The sequence below is a fragment of the Oryctolagus cuniculus genome, chromosome 14 (assembly GCF_964237555.1).
Source record: "Oryctolagus cuniculus chromosome 14, mOryCun1.1, whole genome shotgun sequence".
Taxonomy (NCBI): Eukaryota; Metazoa; Chordata; class Mammalia; order Lagomorpha; family Leporidae; genus Oryctolagus; species Oryctolagus cuniculus.
In genome coordinates this window covers 62088471-62100519 of record NC_091445.1, presented here as the reverse complement: position 1 = coordinate 62100519, position 12049 = coordinate 62088471, and the positions used below count along the sequence as shown (strand labels likewise).

The window sequence follows — 12049 nt, the reverse complement described above, 5'->3', positions numbered from 1 at the left end:
AATCACACTGGGCTTATACTATACCATCCCTCTTTTTTAATACTATGTTAAGTTTTGGCTTCTCAACTAAATTGCAATTTCTCTGGGTCCAAGAACCTGTCCTGTACCCAGTGCATAGTAACTATTAACAAACCAAAGGCATAATATAGGGGCGTGGGATAAGATGCTTTTCAACCTTCTGGGTTAAAAAAAAAAAATAACTAATTGCTTTTACATTGGTGCCTCTGGCCTAGGTGTACAGAGCAGATCTCATTTTTCAACAGAGACTACTTTTAAAAACATTCATTCGCTATACCAGGTCCTACCTGAGCCATGGACTTAGGACTAATTTATTCACATTTCTGGTTGAAATTACTTCTATTTCAAGGAGGGGGGGGGGGATCCAATGACTTAAAGTGGAATTTCAAGTCCTGTGGCCTATTCTGTTGTTGTTTGTCCAGAGACAAGAAAAAGGGTTGGAAAGCCACACTCTTGGTTAGCAGAGGCATGAGAAGACTCGGTGCACTTTTTCTTTTTTCAAATCTCTAAAGCTTGGTTAAAAAGCATGTCATTATTTTGGTTCATCAGACATTATGGAAGTCTGGTGCTGCTTGAGACAGGAAGCCATTCACTACTCAAAGTTTTGGTGGTGTAATAAAACCTAACGAGAAAATGAGATGCAAAGAGTCTCAGTTCAGAGTTCATCTGAATTACAAGTTTTAGTCTGGGGGAAATAATTGGGAATTACTTCTTTTAAGCCCCATTTTCTCCTTTTGCAAAGTTATGGCAATAATGCCCCAGGGGGCAACCTGGGTTTACTCAACACATAGTTCTACCCTGCTTTATAGGTAAGACCGTTGGGGCTCTAAAAGTTTTCCTTCCTTTATAGAAACACTACGCAAATGAAAGATCCATAAATTATGGACTAACCTCTGTAGACTGTGTTTCACTTAAAGTGGGAACAGAGAATCTTATTAATGCTGGTCTCCCAGAATGGAAACTACCAGGAAACACACAATGCTGTCCCATTTAAAAAATCTGTCAAGATTAATCTGCTAGGATTATGTGGTAGGTAAGTTCTTTGGGGATCAAAATGTGGACAGAGCAAGGAATAACTAAGAGGCACCTATTCTTCAGTGGAGCACCTCCGTCCCTCGCAGGAGGAGACCCTGGGAATGAGCAAGTGCTGCTCTAAGTGCAGTGCAAGGCAGTCAAGTGCCAGCCTTCAAAATCAGGCAGTCCTGTTAACTGGACTTTTTGTATGTGTGCAAGGAAATGGGTCAGGAACGTCTTTAACGTCACTGATTATTTTCCACTTTTATTGATCTTAGAAGGGATATTTTTGTTATTCCTGGTTCAAATAGCTTGCGTTTTTAGTAGCATCATCAGGAATATCTATTCTCCTCTAAGTTGGAAATCACAGAATGTTAAAGACCTGACTTGACCAGAGTGAAATAGTAGACCTGGCTGAAGGAGCAGGAGGACCTGTGCTACTTGAGCTTTTTGTCTTAATTTTCCTTCTTAAATATGAATGTAAGGTAAAAAACAAACCTATAAAGAACACTGGTTAGATGTTTAAATTTTTAAATCCTATGAAGACTGAAAAAATCTAACTATATCAAAGTAAACAACAATTAACATTTACCATATTCACTTTTCATCCATTCAACAGATCTTGAGCAACCACTATGCTTTAACTATAGCCCCTTTCCTCGAGGGCCTCATAAACCCACACCTGCAGTCTACAGTGGCTAACGCAGGCCCTCACAGAGTTAATGGAAGCTCTGTATGCCGAGGCCTCTTTTACCACTAGCTTGCCAATACTAAGAACTTGAAGGAAGGCACCGTGCCTAGCTCCCCACTGTGTGCCCAACGTGTGGTGCACAGTGCGGTACCTACAACTAGCAGGCACAGTGCAGTGTGGAGGGGAGGGGAGAAGGGTTTCTGCTGGAGAATAGGAGAGGAGGGTCCCAAACATCAAACTGAAGACCTTGAACTCTACTGCTAGGCAATAGGGAGCCTCAGGATTTAAGCACAGGAATGACTTAAATTTATGTAGAATACGAAGGCTTTCTGTGATTTAGACTTGAGTTAGGAAGTAGATGTATCCCACATTTACAAAGTGGGATCGTTCACATCCATATTAAAAACCAGATTACACTAATCTGGCTAATCTCACAATATTGAGGCCCTTCAAGAAAGAGGCTGACATTGAGTCAAAGCCACATTTTCTACTTTCCTTACTTATTTGAAAGTCAGAGTTAAGAGAGTGAGAGATCTTCCACCCAACGGCTCACTCCCCAGATGGATGCAATGGCCAACGCTGGACCAGACTGTAGCCAAGAGTCAGGAACTTCATCTGTGCCTCCCACATGGTTGGCAGGGGCCCAAACACTTGGGCCATCTGCTGCTGCTTTCCCAGGTACATTAGTGGGGAGCTGGATCAGAAGTAGAATAGCTGGAACATGAATCTGTGCCTATCCATAAGGGATACTGGCTCACAGGTGACCGCTAAACCCACTACACCACACTGCAGGCCTCACAGCCACATCCTTGAAGTAGATACTTACCACACCTCTTGGCCTGCCTACTCGACTCATTTTAATTATCAGCATGTGCCTCCAGTATGCTTTGACCTCGGATGCGTTTTAGAAGATCTGAGCAAGGGAAGAGGCCTAGGGAACCCCAACATTAAGAGGGAAGACAAAGAAACCCCTACATTTTACCATTTTTAATCACAAGTTAGCTAGGAGTCAGACATAATAGTGGCTTTGAAAACTAAAACATTTTCTCCGTACTAAAGCTAAAGAGGGTGTGCTTTTTAATGAAGACTTCGTAAGTGTTATTGTTATATTATAATGCAACATTTCCCCCAGTTACTCAACATCAGGCAAACCTCTGTAGGACCTGACTTGGCTTAGTTAGGAGGGATCATGCAAGTTAAATGGAATCAAAGCCCTTAATAGAGTATTAGGGATAACAATAGGCAGTATTTTTTGAGTCTCTGATCTACAAATACTTCTACACACATTGTCTGATTTAATTCTCATAATGCTTTGAGGTACATTCTATTATTACTGCTCCTGTATATCCATATGTTGAAATGGCGATTTGTAGGGATTACACAATTTGCTCAGAATCACAGTTCTTTGTACTTTATCGTTTTTCCTTTTTCCAAAACAAGTCCCAGTAGCTTTTATTACAGATAGATAGGAAAGGAAGTAGGGAAGGGGCCGGCGCTGTGGTGTAGTGGGTAAAGCCTCTGTCTGCAGTGCTGGCATCCCGTATCAGTGCTGGTTGAGTCCCAGCTGCTCCACTTCAGATCCAGCTCTCTGCTACAGCCCGAGAACGCAGTAGAAGATGCCCAAGTCCTTGGTGGGCCCCTGCACCTACGTGGAAGACCCGAAGGAAGCTCCTGGCTTTGGATCGGCACATCTCTGCCCATTGTAGCGTAAACCAGTGGATGAAGAACCCTCCCTCTCTGCCTCTCCTTCTAACTTTCAAATAAGTAAATAAATCCTTAAAAAAATTTAAAAAGTAGGGAATATTAAAGTCCAAAGCCTTCTCACTTTGCAAATCCAACAGGGTTGTCTGCACCTTCCATGTGCTCCCAGTGCTCCCCTGGGTGTAAATTTCCAGTCATTACCACTCTATGCTGCCTTTCTCCCTCTGTAGACTGAAAGCAGCATCTGCACTGATAACTGCTGCAAACTTGAGCCAAACGGAAGGTGTCTTGCATAGGCGCTGCCTGGGGCGGTGGCTACAACATAGTCATGAACTCAGGAGAGTTCCTCAACCCACCTGTGATATGGAGACTTGCAAAACAATAGCCAAGGAGCTCCTTTTCAATCATCACAATATTAAGTAGGCCCAAGTAGAGCTGCTCTAAAGGAATGGATGGGTGGGGAGTAGGGTGGAGTCCAACTCAGTGTTCCCTTCTTTCCCCCAGGTGGGCCCCTGAAGCACTTCCTCAATTAGTGGATGCTACATAGGAATAGATAAGGAGTCAGCTTGTGCCAAGTTCCAGTTTAGTACTGATGTCCCTGAACTTGTACTCTCTTGTTTGCAATCACTAAACCACAGGTTCCCTCCCTTCCCAATTCTGAAGGTCATCCATAAAACTAGGTTAGACTAGATTATTCTTCTCCAGTTGCTTTCCCAATTTTAAATCATGTCATGCCGATAATGGGCTTCCCGTATTCATTTTGGTCTATTTAGTTAAGGACACCAATTTTTATATACACTCAATGATTAATGGTTTCTCATTAGGTTTCCCTGCCTCAGATTAAACACAAGCATAATACAGTCCCCAAAGGAAGCTTACTGAAGGGCACGGGTTTTATGAAACACGGTGAGGACATGAATCTTGTATAGCTGTTTGCTGGTATGGAATCATAATTACAGCAATCAAGACAGATACACATCTTTTGTAAGAAGAAAAAAAGTAATTATAATTTAAAAGCACACAGCTCAAAGTTGCCATCACAAAAACGACTATTATAGCAACTATTTCGCGTTTGGACATTTTTTTGGCAGGAGGTCTGGGCATTGTTTATTGTGAGTCAGAAACAGGCACTGAGAAAATATGCAAATTTTTTGAGCAACAGAAAATGCAGCTTTGAGTTGAGAAAACAGGGTGAATGGTGGAAACTGTCTGGACTTTCGGCACAAATCAACCTTCGCGGCTGAAATAACTTTTGGTCCTTTGATGCTATGACAGCCATCTGGGGGTCAGGGCAGAGCAGTGAGTGTGTGCACTAAAACATCCGTTCAGACTTGTACCGTGCTCCCCAGAGTCCATCTTCTGCTAACGCTGTGTCCATGGACTGAAAGACCAGGGGACAAAGACTTCAGAATAGTTTACAGTGCTGCTTTCCTGGGCCCCAGCAGGCAAGTGTAGAGAGAGACCTTCACCCCTGAGCTGTCCAAGAGGCAAAGGCAAGCCTCCTTCCTCACCCAGCTGCTCCTCGGGAAGGAGGCATCACCCTTGCTGAAATCAAGCTGATGCAGGCTGGCCAGTTCACTCCACCAACAGGCCTCCCTTGTTAGTCTTCATTTCTACTGGAGTTGCATGGAGACCAGTGAATTCTTCCCAGGTGACACCAGGAAAGGAAACACAGCATTAGAGACACAGACAGACTGACTGGGCTCTGTCAGCTTGGGCCAACTGTAGGAGGTCATTCCTTCCAAATAAAGGGGGGAGGCGAGACCTGAGGGTCACAATCTTTTAACCCTTTGTTTCACTAAGATCTCAGGATGAAACAAACAATATTGCGCATCAGTTATAAGCCTGAAACGGGGGCGGGAGACCAGAACCATTAAATTCATTCTTCCTGCCTCTGCTTTCTCTGCCCCCTCCATTCCTCTTACAACAGTCTTCCTAAACTGCCAGGGCAAGATATGCAAATGACTTGAGTACTCACATTCTAATAAAAAAAAAACTCCTAAGCTGGAGAAAAGACAAAAGGCACGAAGTAAACAGAGAACCTCAAAGTAGCAAGATCTCAAGGAGTGGGCCTGGTACAGGTTTGTTTTAGCAAATTCAACCATAGGATGCGTGGGGGCTTTGTTTCAGGGTGGGGGATGGGAGGCAGGGAGACAGAGGAGATCCAGAGAATGGTCACATGCCTTATGACCCTGGGATCAAGCTAAGCTCCAGGACAGACTTGGGAAGTGAAATAGACAAATTAAACGGTTCATCCAAAGTGAATGGCGGAGTTGAGACCAGAACCTAGTATTAGTCTTCCTGGCCTTAATCATTTTCAGAGGAATACATTGTCCTTTAATAGCAATTACAGGTAAAAGCCTGGGATGACAAGAATCATGTATGAGACCAATGTTTCAAAATCCCACGTTATAAAGCTGCACTGCCCAATATGGCAACCACTAGCTACATGTAGTTATTGAGCACTTCAACAGGACTAAAAAGAATAGAAATATGTGAAGTATAGAGCAGATTTTTAAAACTTAGTCCCACCAAGTGTAAAATAGCTCTTTAACATTTATATTGGTTACATGTTATATTATTTGGGATATTAAATATTTAAGTTAACTATCTCTTTTAATATGATTAGTAGAAAAACTTTTATTTATGTATTCATTTTTAAATTTGTGTTTGAGAGGTAGAGTTACAGAGAGAGGAAGAAGGAACCATCCACTGGTTCACTCCCCAAATGGCTGCAACGGCCAGAGCTGAGCCAATCTGAAGCCAGGAGCCAGGAGCTTCCACCAGGTCTCCCACCTGGGTGCAGGGGCCCAAGTGTTTGGGCCATCTTCCACTGCATTCTGAGGCCATAAGCAAAGTTGGATCGGAAGAGGAGCAGGAGGGACTTGAACTGGTGCTCAGATGGAGGCTTAGCCTACTATACCACAGAGCTGGCTCCAAAACATTTTAATTGTTTACTTGTTTGTGGTTATTGGAAAAGCAGAGTGACACAGAGAGAAATATTTAACAGCTCATTTGATGTATACAAGGCAGAGTCCAGGAGGATATGGAGGTGAGGCCTGCCAACACTCCAGCTTTGTGTAGTGCCCAAATCCCATCATCTTCCCGGCCCGTTCACCACACTCATGCTTCATCATGCAACTAGCTCTCACCTTCTCACTTGCTCCAGTCGGCATGAGGCCTTCCAGGTACACTGTAGCCCCATCCCAAATCCTGTCTCCTTTGGTGCCTCAGTTCGGTCCTGCCCTGGGCACAACCCTTTCCCTATGAAAGAATGACCCCAGCCTGGGTGAAGGCAATTCTCTCTCGAGGTTGCCTGCACTTGTGTTGAGCGTGTACTGTTTCTTTGCCTTTCAATAAATCCTTCTATTCATATCTATCTATGTCTCCTGCTTGTATTACACATGGCAAGACAAGAACCTGGACTAAGTCCAACAGGGGGGTCTCTCTGAGCCCCACCAGAGCTTTCAGTCTCCATGACGTAATTTAGGGATTCCCATCCCACAGAGAGTTCATTCCCCAAATGTTCACCATAGCCAGGGCTGGGCTAAGCCAAAGCCAGGAATCTAGAACTCCATCTAGGTCTTGCACATGTCTAGCAGGGACTCAAGTACATGAGCCATCATTTGCTGCCTCCAACAATACATTAGCAGGAAGCTGGATCAGAAGCGGCAGAGCTGGGGCTTGAACAGGCACTTTGATATGGAATGTGGGCATCCAAGCCCCAGCTTTATCAGCTGCACCACACGGCTTGCCTCAGCAAAGTTTAAATTGAATGTGACTTGCATGATATTCTTATTGGAGAGCTCTGTTATAAAGAGATCGCTCTTTATAAGAGTCCTGGGAAGAGGGGAGAATTAGCAGGCCCAGGGAATGCTCCTCTCCAGCCCCATCTCTCCCAGTTTATTTAAATAGATGAACGTGTGGTTAGAATAGTTTGGTCTTAGGCCGGCGCCGTGGCTCACTAGGCTAATCCTCTGCCTTTCGGCGCCGGCACACTGGGTTCTAGTCCCAGTCAGGGCGCCGGATTCTGTCCCGGTTGCCCCTCTTCCAGGCCAGCTCTCTGTTGTGGCCCGGGAGTGCAGTGGAGGATGGCCCAAGTGCTTGGGCCCTACACCCCATGGGAGACCAGGAAAAGCACCTGGCTCCCGGCTTTGGATCGGCACAGTGCGCCGGCTGCGGCGGCCATTGGAGGGTGAACCAACAGTAAAGGAAGACCTTTCTCTCTGTCTCTCTCTCTCTCACTGTCCACTCTGCCTGTCAAAAAAAAAAAAAAATAGTTTGGTCTTTGCACGGAGACTTAATGCTAATGGTGATAACAATAGAATGGCCACCAGTTAAGTCTTTTCTGTGTGTCAGGCACTGTGCCAAATGCTTTAATATTTGCCAGATTTACTTGCCACAACAATCCTATGGTGGCTACATGTTGCCAGCCTCACTGTACCAATGAAGTTAGTGAGATTGTGAGAGGTTTAGCAATCACCCATCTCCCAAGCTGGTTGAAAGGGAGCAGGGAAACTTCATCCCAATTCTCTTCAGAGCTCAGGCACTAAAATGCCACAGATTCTGCTTTGTGGGGACTGGCACTCCCAGGGAAAACATCAGCCTCAGAATTCCGCTACTTCCCACTGTGTCTGCAGACACTGGATGGAAGACCGCTGCAGTACACAAGGATCTTGCAACAAGGTAGGGAGAACATGGGCGCAGTGAAGTAAAGCACAGAACGAGAGCTTCTGAGAGATTAATGCAATCACCTAGGCAGACAGGAGAAAGCTGGGTCCCAGTCATGGGGAAAGGGCAGCTTCGTGGGAGAGGCAGCATTTCCCAGAGAACTGCAAAGAGCTAGGAGAGGCATTCCAGGTAGAGAACCAGCAGAAGGAAAAAATAATGTAGTGTGAGCGAGAGGACCAGCTAGGAGTCCCGAATGACTGTCTCCACATGCCAAGAAATGAGGGAAAAAAGGGAAAAAAAAGAGTGATTGGGGAAATGCATGCTCTATTTTGTTCAAGCAGAGGAGGGAGAAGGAAGTAGAAATAAAAGACGGCTTTCTCGACAACACAGTCGTAGCATTTCTTGGGTTACAAAAACAAACAAAAACCAGGTACAACTTCCTAAATCAAAGCCAGGCTTGCTATTCATGCACTCTGTGGAATCGTAGTCTTCTTTCTAGTATTTGGCGTGACAAGCAGCAACATCAACCACACCAAGACCTTTCAAGAACTACCCGGTCTTCATGAGCCCAAAGAATAAATCCAAACGTGCGTGACGGAGACACCTCGGGAGTGATTCCTCGGCGGCCAACAGCCTTCCGTATGCCAGCACAACCAGAAAGCCCCAACACCCCCCGCCCCCATCCATGCTCCGCTCAAAACCCTGGTTTTTCCTCTGTCGCATTAGATCTGCCTCGAGGACAACAGATTCACCAAGGCAGACAGAAAAGGCTGGGAAAAAGCGCCTTTCACCAGACATAGAAGACAGTGACTCATTTCACGACATTATCCTTTGAAATCCCGCCTTAGACGTCCTCCGTGCTTTTCAAATGTGGTATTTGAGACGGAGCTCACCTCTCAGGTCCTAGAGCGCGCGCCGTGCCGGAGCCTCTCCTTAGAAGGCTGCTGGAGCTAGTATCTTCCTCCGCTCAACCCAAAAGGAATCAAAGGGTTCTCTTCTAGTTCTGCTTTTGAATCCTTCCAGAAACTTGAAACCACCAGGTGAAGCCTATTGTTATGGAGACACCTCGTGATTAAAATGTAGCACCAGTCTAATCCTAGCTGGGGGGTTGCCTCTCAAAAATGTGTGGGTGTGGAATTAGGTAAAGAAGTCCTGCAGAGGGGTGTATTTACTCCAGATTAGCCCCGCTTTGCACAAACTCATTGCCACAGCCAACATTCAGCAAACCCTAGTCCTTCCATAACTGGCCCTGTTCAGTGGAGTTGCCTCTTGGCACTGCTTTCGCCCACCAGGAATGCGGGTCTTCCCAGCTCTTTATCTCTTTCTCACACTCACTCACACTCATCACAAATCTCCAGCACCTGAGCTCCTAGCCAGGGCGCACTCACTACTCCCCTGTTGATGGATTTGACCTGGGTCTTCTTCATGAGATCCTAATCCTTCTCTTGAGATATTGAGGTGACAGGGAAGCGGGCTCTTCCTTCATGCAAGTCTTGAATCACCAAATCACCAGGAGCTGCCTAGATATTTCAAAATGCACCTTGTCTGTGTGAATTAAAACTGATGTTGTCAGAATGAGAGAGAGAGAGAGAGAGAGAGAGAAAGAGAGAGAGAGAGGGAGAGAGGGAGAGAGAAACTTAACTTAGTTCCCAAATGCCTGCAACAGTTGGAGCTGAGCCAGGCAACAGCCAGGAGCCTGGAACTCCATCAGACTCTCTTATGTGGGTGGCAGGGACCCAGGTACTTGAGCTGTCACCTGCTTCCTCCCGGGTGCACAATAGAAGGAGGCTAGAATTGGTAGTAGAGCCGGGTGCTGAAACCCAGGCACTCTGATATGATAGGAGGTGCAGTCATCCCAAGCAGTGGCTTCACTGCTATGCCAAATGTCCTAGTGTGTTTTCTGTTTGTGCAGCAAGTGTGTGTTGAACTTTACTGTGCGCCCAGCACTGTTGAAGGTGCTATGGAAATGTGGTGAATGAAGGAGAGGAGGTCTTCACTCACATGCAACTTCTGTTCTCATAGAGGGAAACAGGCCCTGAACATGCACATTGCTGTAGGAAAGCACTTTGGCTCTTACTCAGAGTGAACTAGGAAGCCATTGTAGGGCTGGATGTAGAGGAGTGAAATGGCTTTTTTAAAAAGCTATCTCTGGAGACCAAGATGTCCGGGAGGCTCGCCACCTTTCTCAGGAACGCCTGGGCCAAGGAGCCGGTGCTGGTCGTGTCTTTCACCATCGCCGGCCTCGCTGTAATTCTGCCCTCGCTCAGCCCCTACACCAAGTACTCCGCCATGCCATGATCAATCAGGTCACGCCAGTGCCCCTCCGGGATGACGGGAACATGCCGGACGTGCCCAGCCACCCCCAGGACCCCCAGGGCCCCAGCCTGGAGTGGCTGAAGAAGCTGTGAGCCCCTGCATGGATGGGCAGAGGCCCCAATAAACGTGTGCGCACCAAAAAAAAAAAAAAAAAAAAAAAAAAAGCTATCTCCGGTCCGGTGCCATGGCTCAATAGGCTAATCCTCTGCCTGCAGCACCAGCACCCCAGGTTCTAGTCCCAGTTGCAGCACCGGATTCTGTCCCGGTTGCTCCTCTTCCAGGCCAGCTCTCTGCTGTGGCCAGGGAGTGCAGTGGAGGATGGCCCAAGTACTTGGGCCCTGCACCCCATGGGAGACCAGGAGAAGCACCTGGCTCCTGCCTTCGGATCAGCGCGGTGCACCGGCCGCGGCGGCCATTGGAGGGTGAACCAATGTCAAAGGAAAACCTTTCTCTCTGTCTCTCTCTCACTGTCCACTCTGCCTGTCAAAAAAAAAAAAAAAAAAAAAGCCATCTCTGGCTGCTTTGAGGAGAATGGTTAGTAGGGGGAGAGACTAGTTAGGAGGCTCCTGAAAAAGCCTCAGGGTGGCTTGGATTGAGGTGACTAACTGCAGAGGGTGGTGAGAAGTGGTACAATTTGGAGGTGGTGTTTGAAAGAACAGCTGTTGGAATTCGATGAGAAACTGGACAAAGGTATTCAAGAGTCATGACGATGAAGCTAAGGCTTCAGGCTGGAGCTACTGGCTGAATGGAGTTTGAGTGAGAAGGAGTGGAGGCTGCAGGTTCAGGTTAGATGTCGGGGAAGGAAGAGCTGCGTCGTGGGTTCCCTGAGATCTCCAAGTGGAAATGGCCCAGTGGCAGCGGCCTTCTAGACAGAGACGAAGCTGCAGTTCTACACTTGGGACTTGTCACACACCTGGGACCTACTGAGTGCACCACGGGAACGTAAGCAGGTGTAATGACAGGAGATTTAAAGACCAAATGGAATGGGATACCAAAATAGCAAATAGTCAAAGCTATTTTTTTTTAAACTTTTATTTAATAAATATAAATTTCCAAAGTACAACTTTTGGATTATAGCAGCTTTTCCCCCCATAACCACCCTCCACCCACAACCATCCCATCTCCCACTCACTCTCCCATCCCATTCTTCATCACAATTCATTTTCAATTATCTTTATATACAGAAGATCAACTTAGTATATACTAAGTAAAGATTTCAACAGTTTGCACACACACAGATACACAAAGTATAAAAGGTTGTTTGAGTACTAATTATACCATTAATTTACATAGTACAATACATTAAGGACAGAGATCCTACATGGGGAGTAAGTGCACAGTGACTCCTGTTGTTGATTTAACAATTGACACTCTTATTTATGACGTCAGTAATCACCCGAGGCTCTTGTCATGAGCTGCCAAGGCTATGGAAGCCTCTTGAGTTCACAAACTTTGACCTTATTTAGCCAAAGTCATAATCAAAGTGGAAGTTCTCTCCTCCCTTCAGAGAAAGGTACGTCAAAGCTATTTTGTTAGACATTATACATGCTCCTATTACAAAAGCCAGAGTTACATCTAATCAATTCTATTTTTCTGCATCATTTGAATAGTGTTAGCCAAGTTTTCTTAAGCATTTGT

General features: G+C 45.8%; 1 pseudogene; it reads left to right on the top strand.

Annotated features, from left to right (window-relative positions):
* Positions 1 to 10251: 10251 nt before the first annotated feature.
* LOC138845180 (NADH dehydrogenase [ubiquinone] 1 alpha subcomplex subunit 3 pseudogene) lies at positions 10252 to 10563 on the top strand (annotated as a pseudogene).
* Positions 10564 to 12049: the final 1486 nt, after the last annotated feature.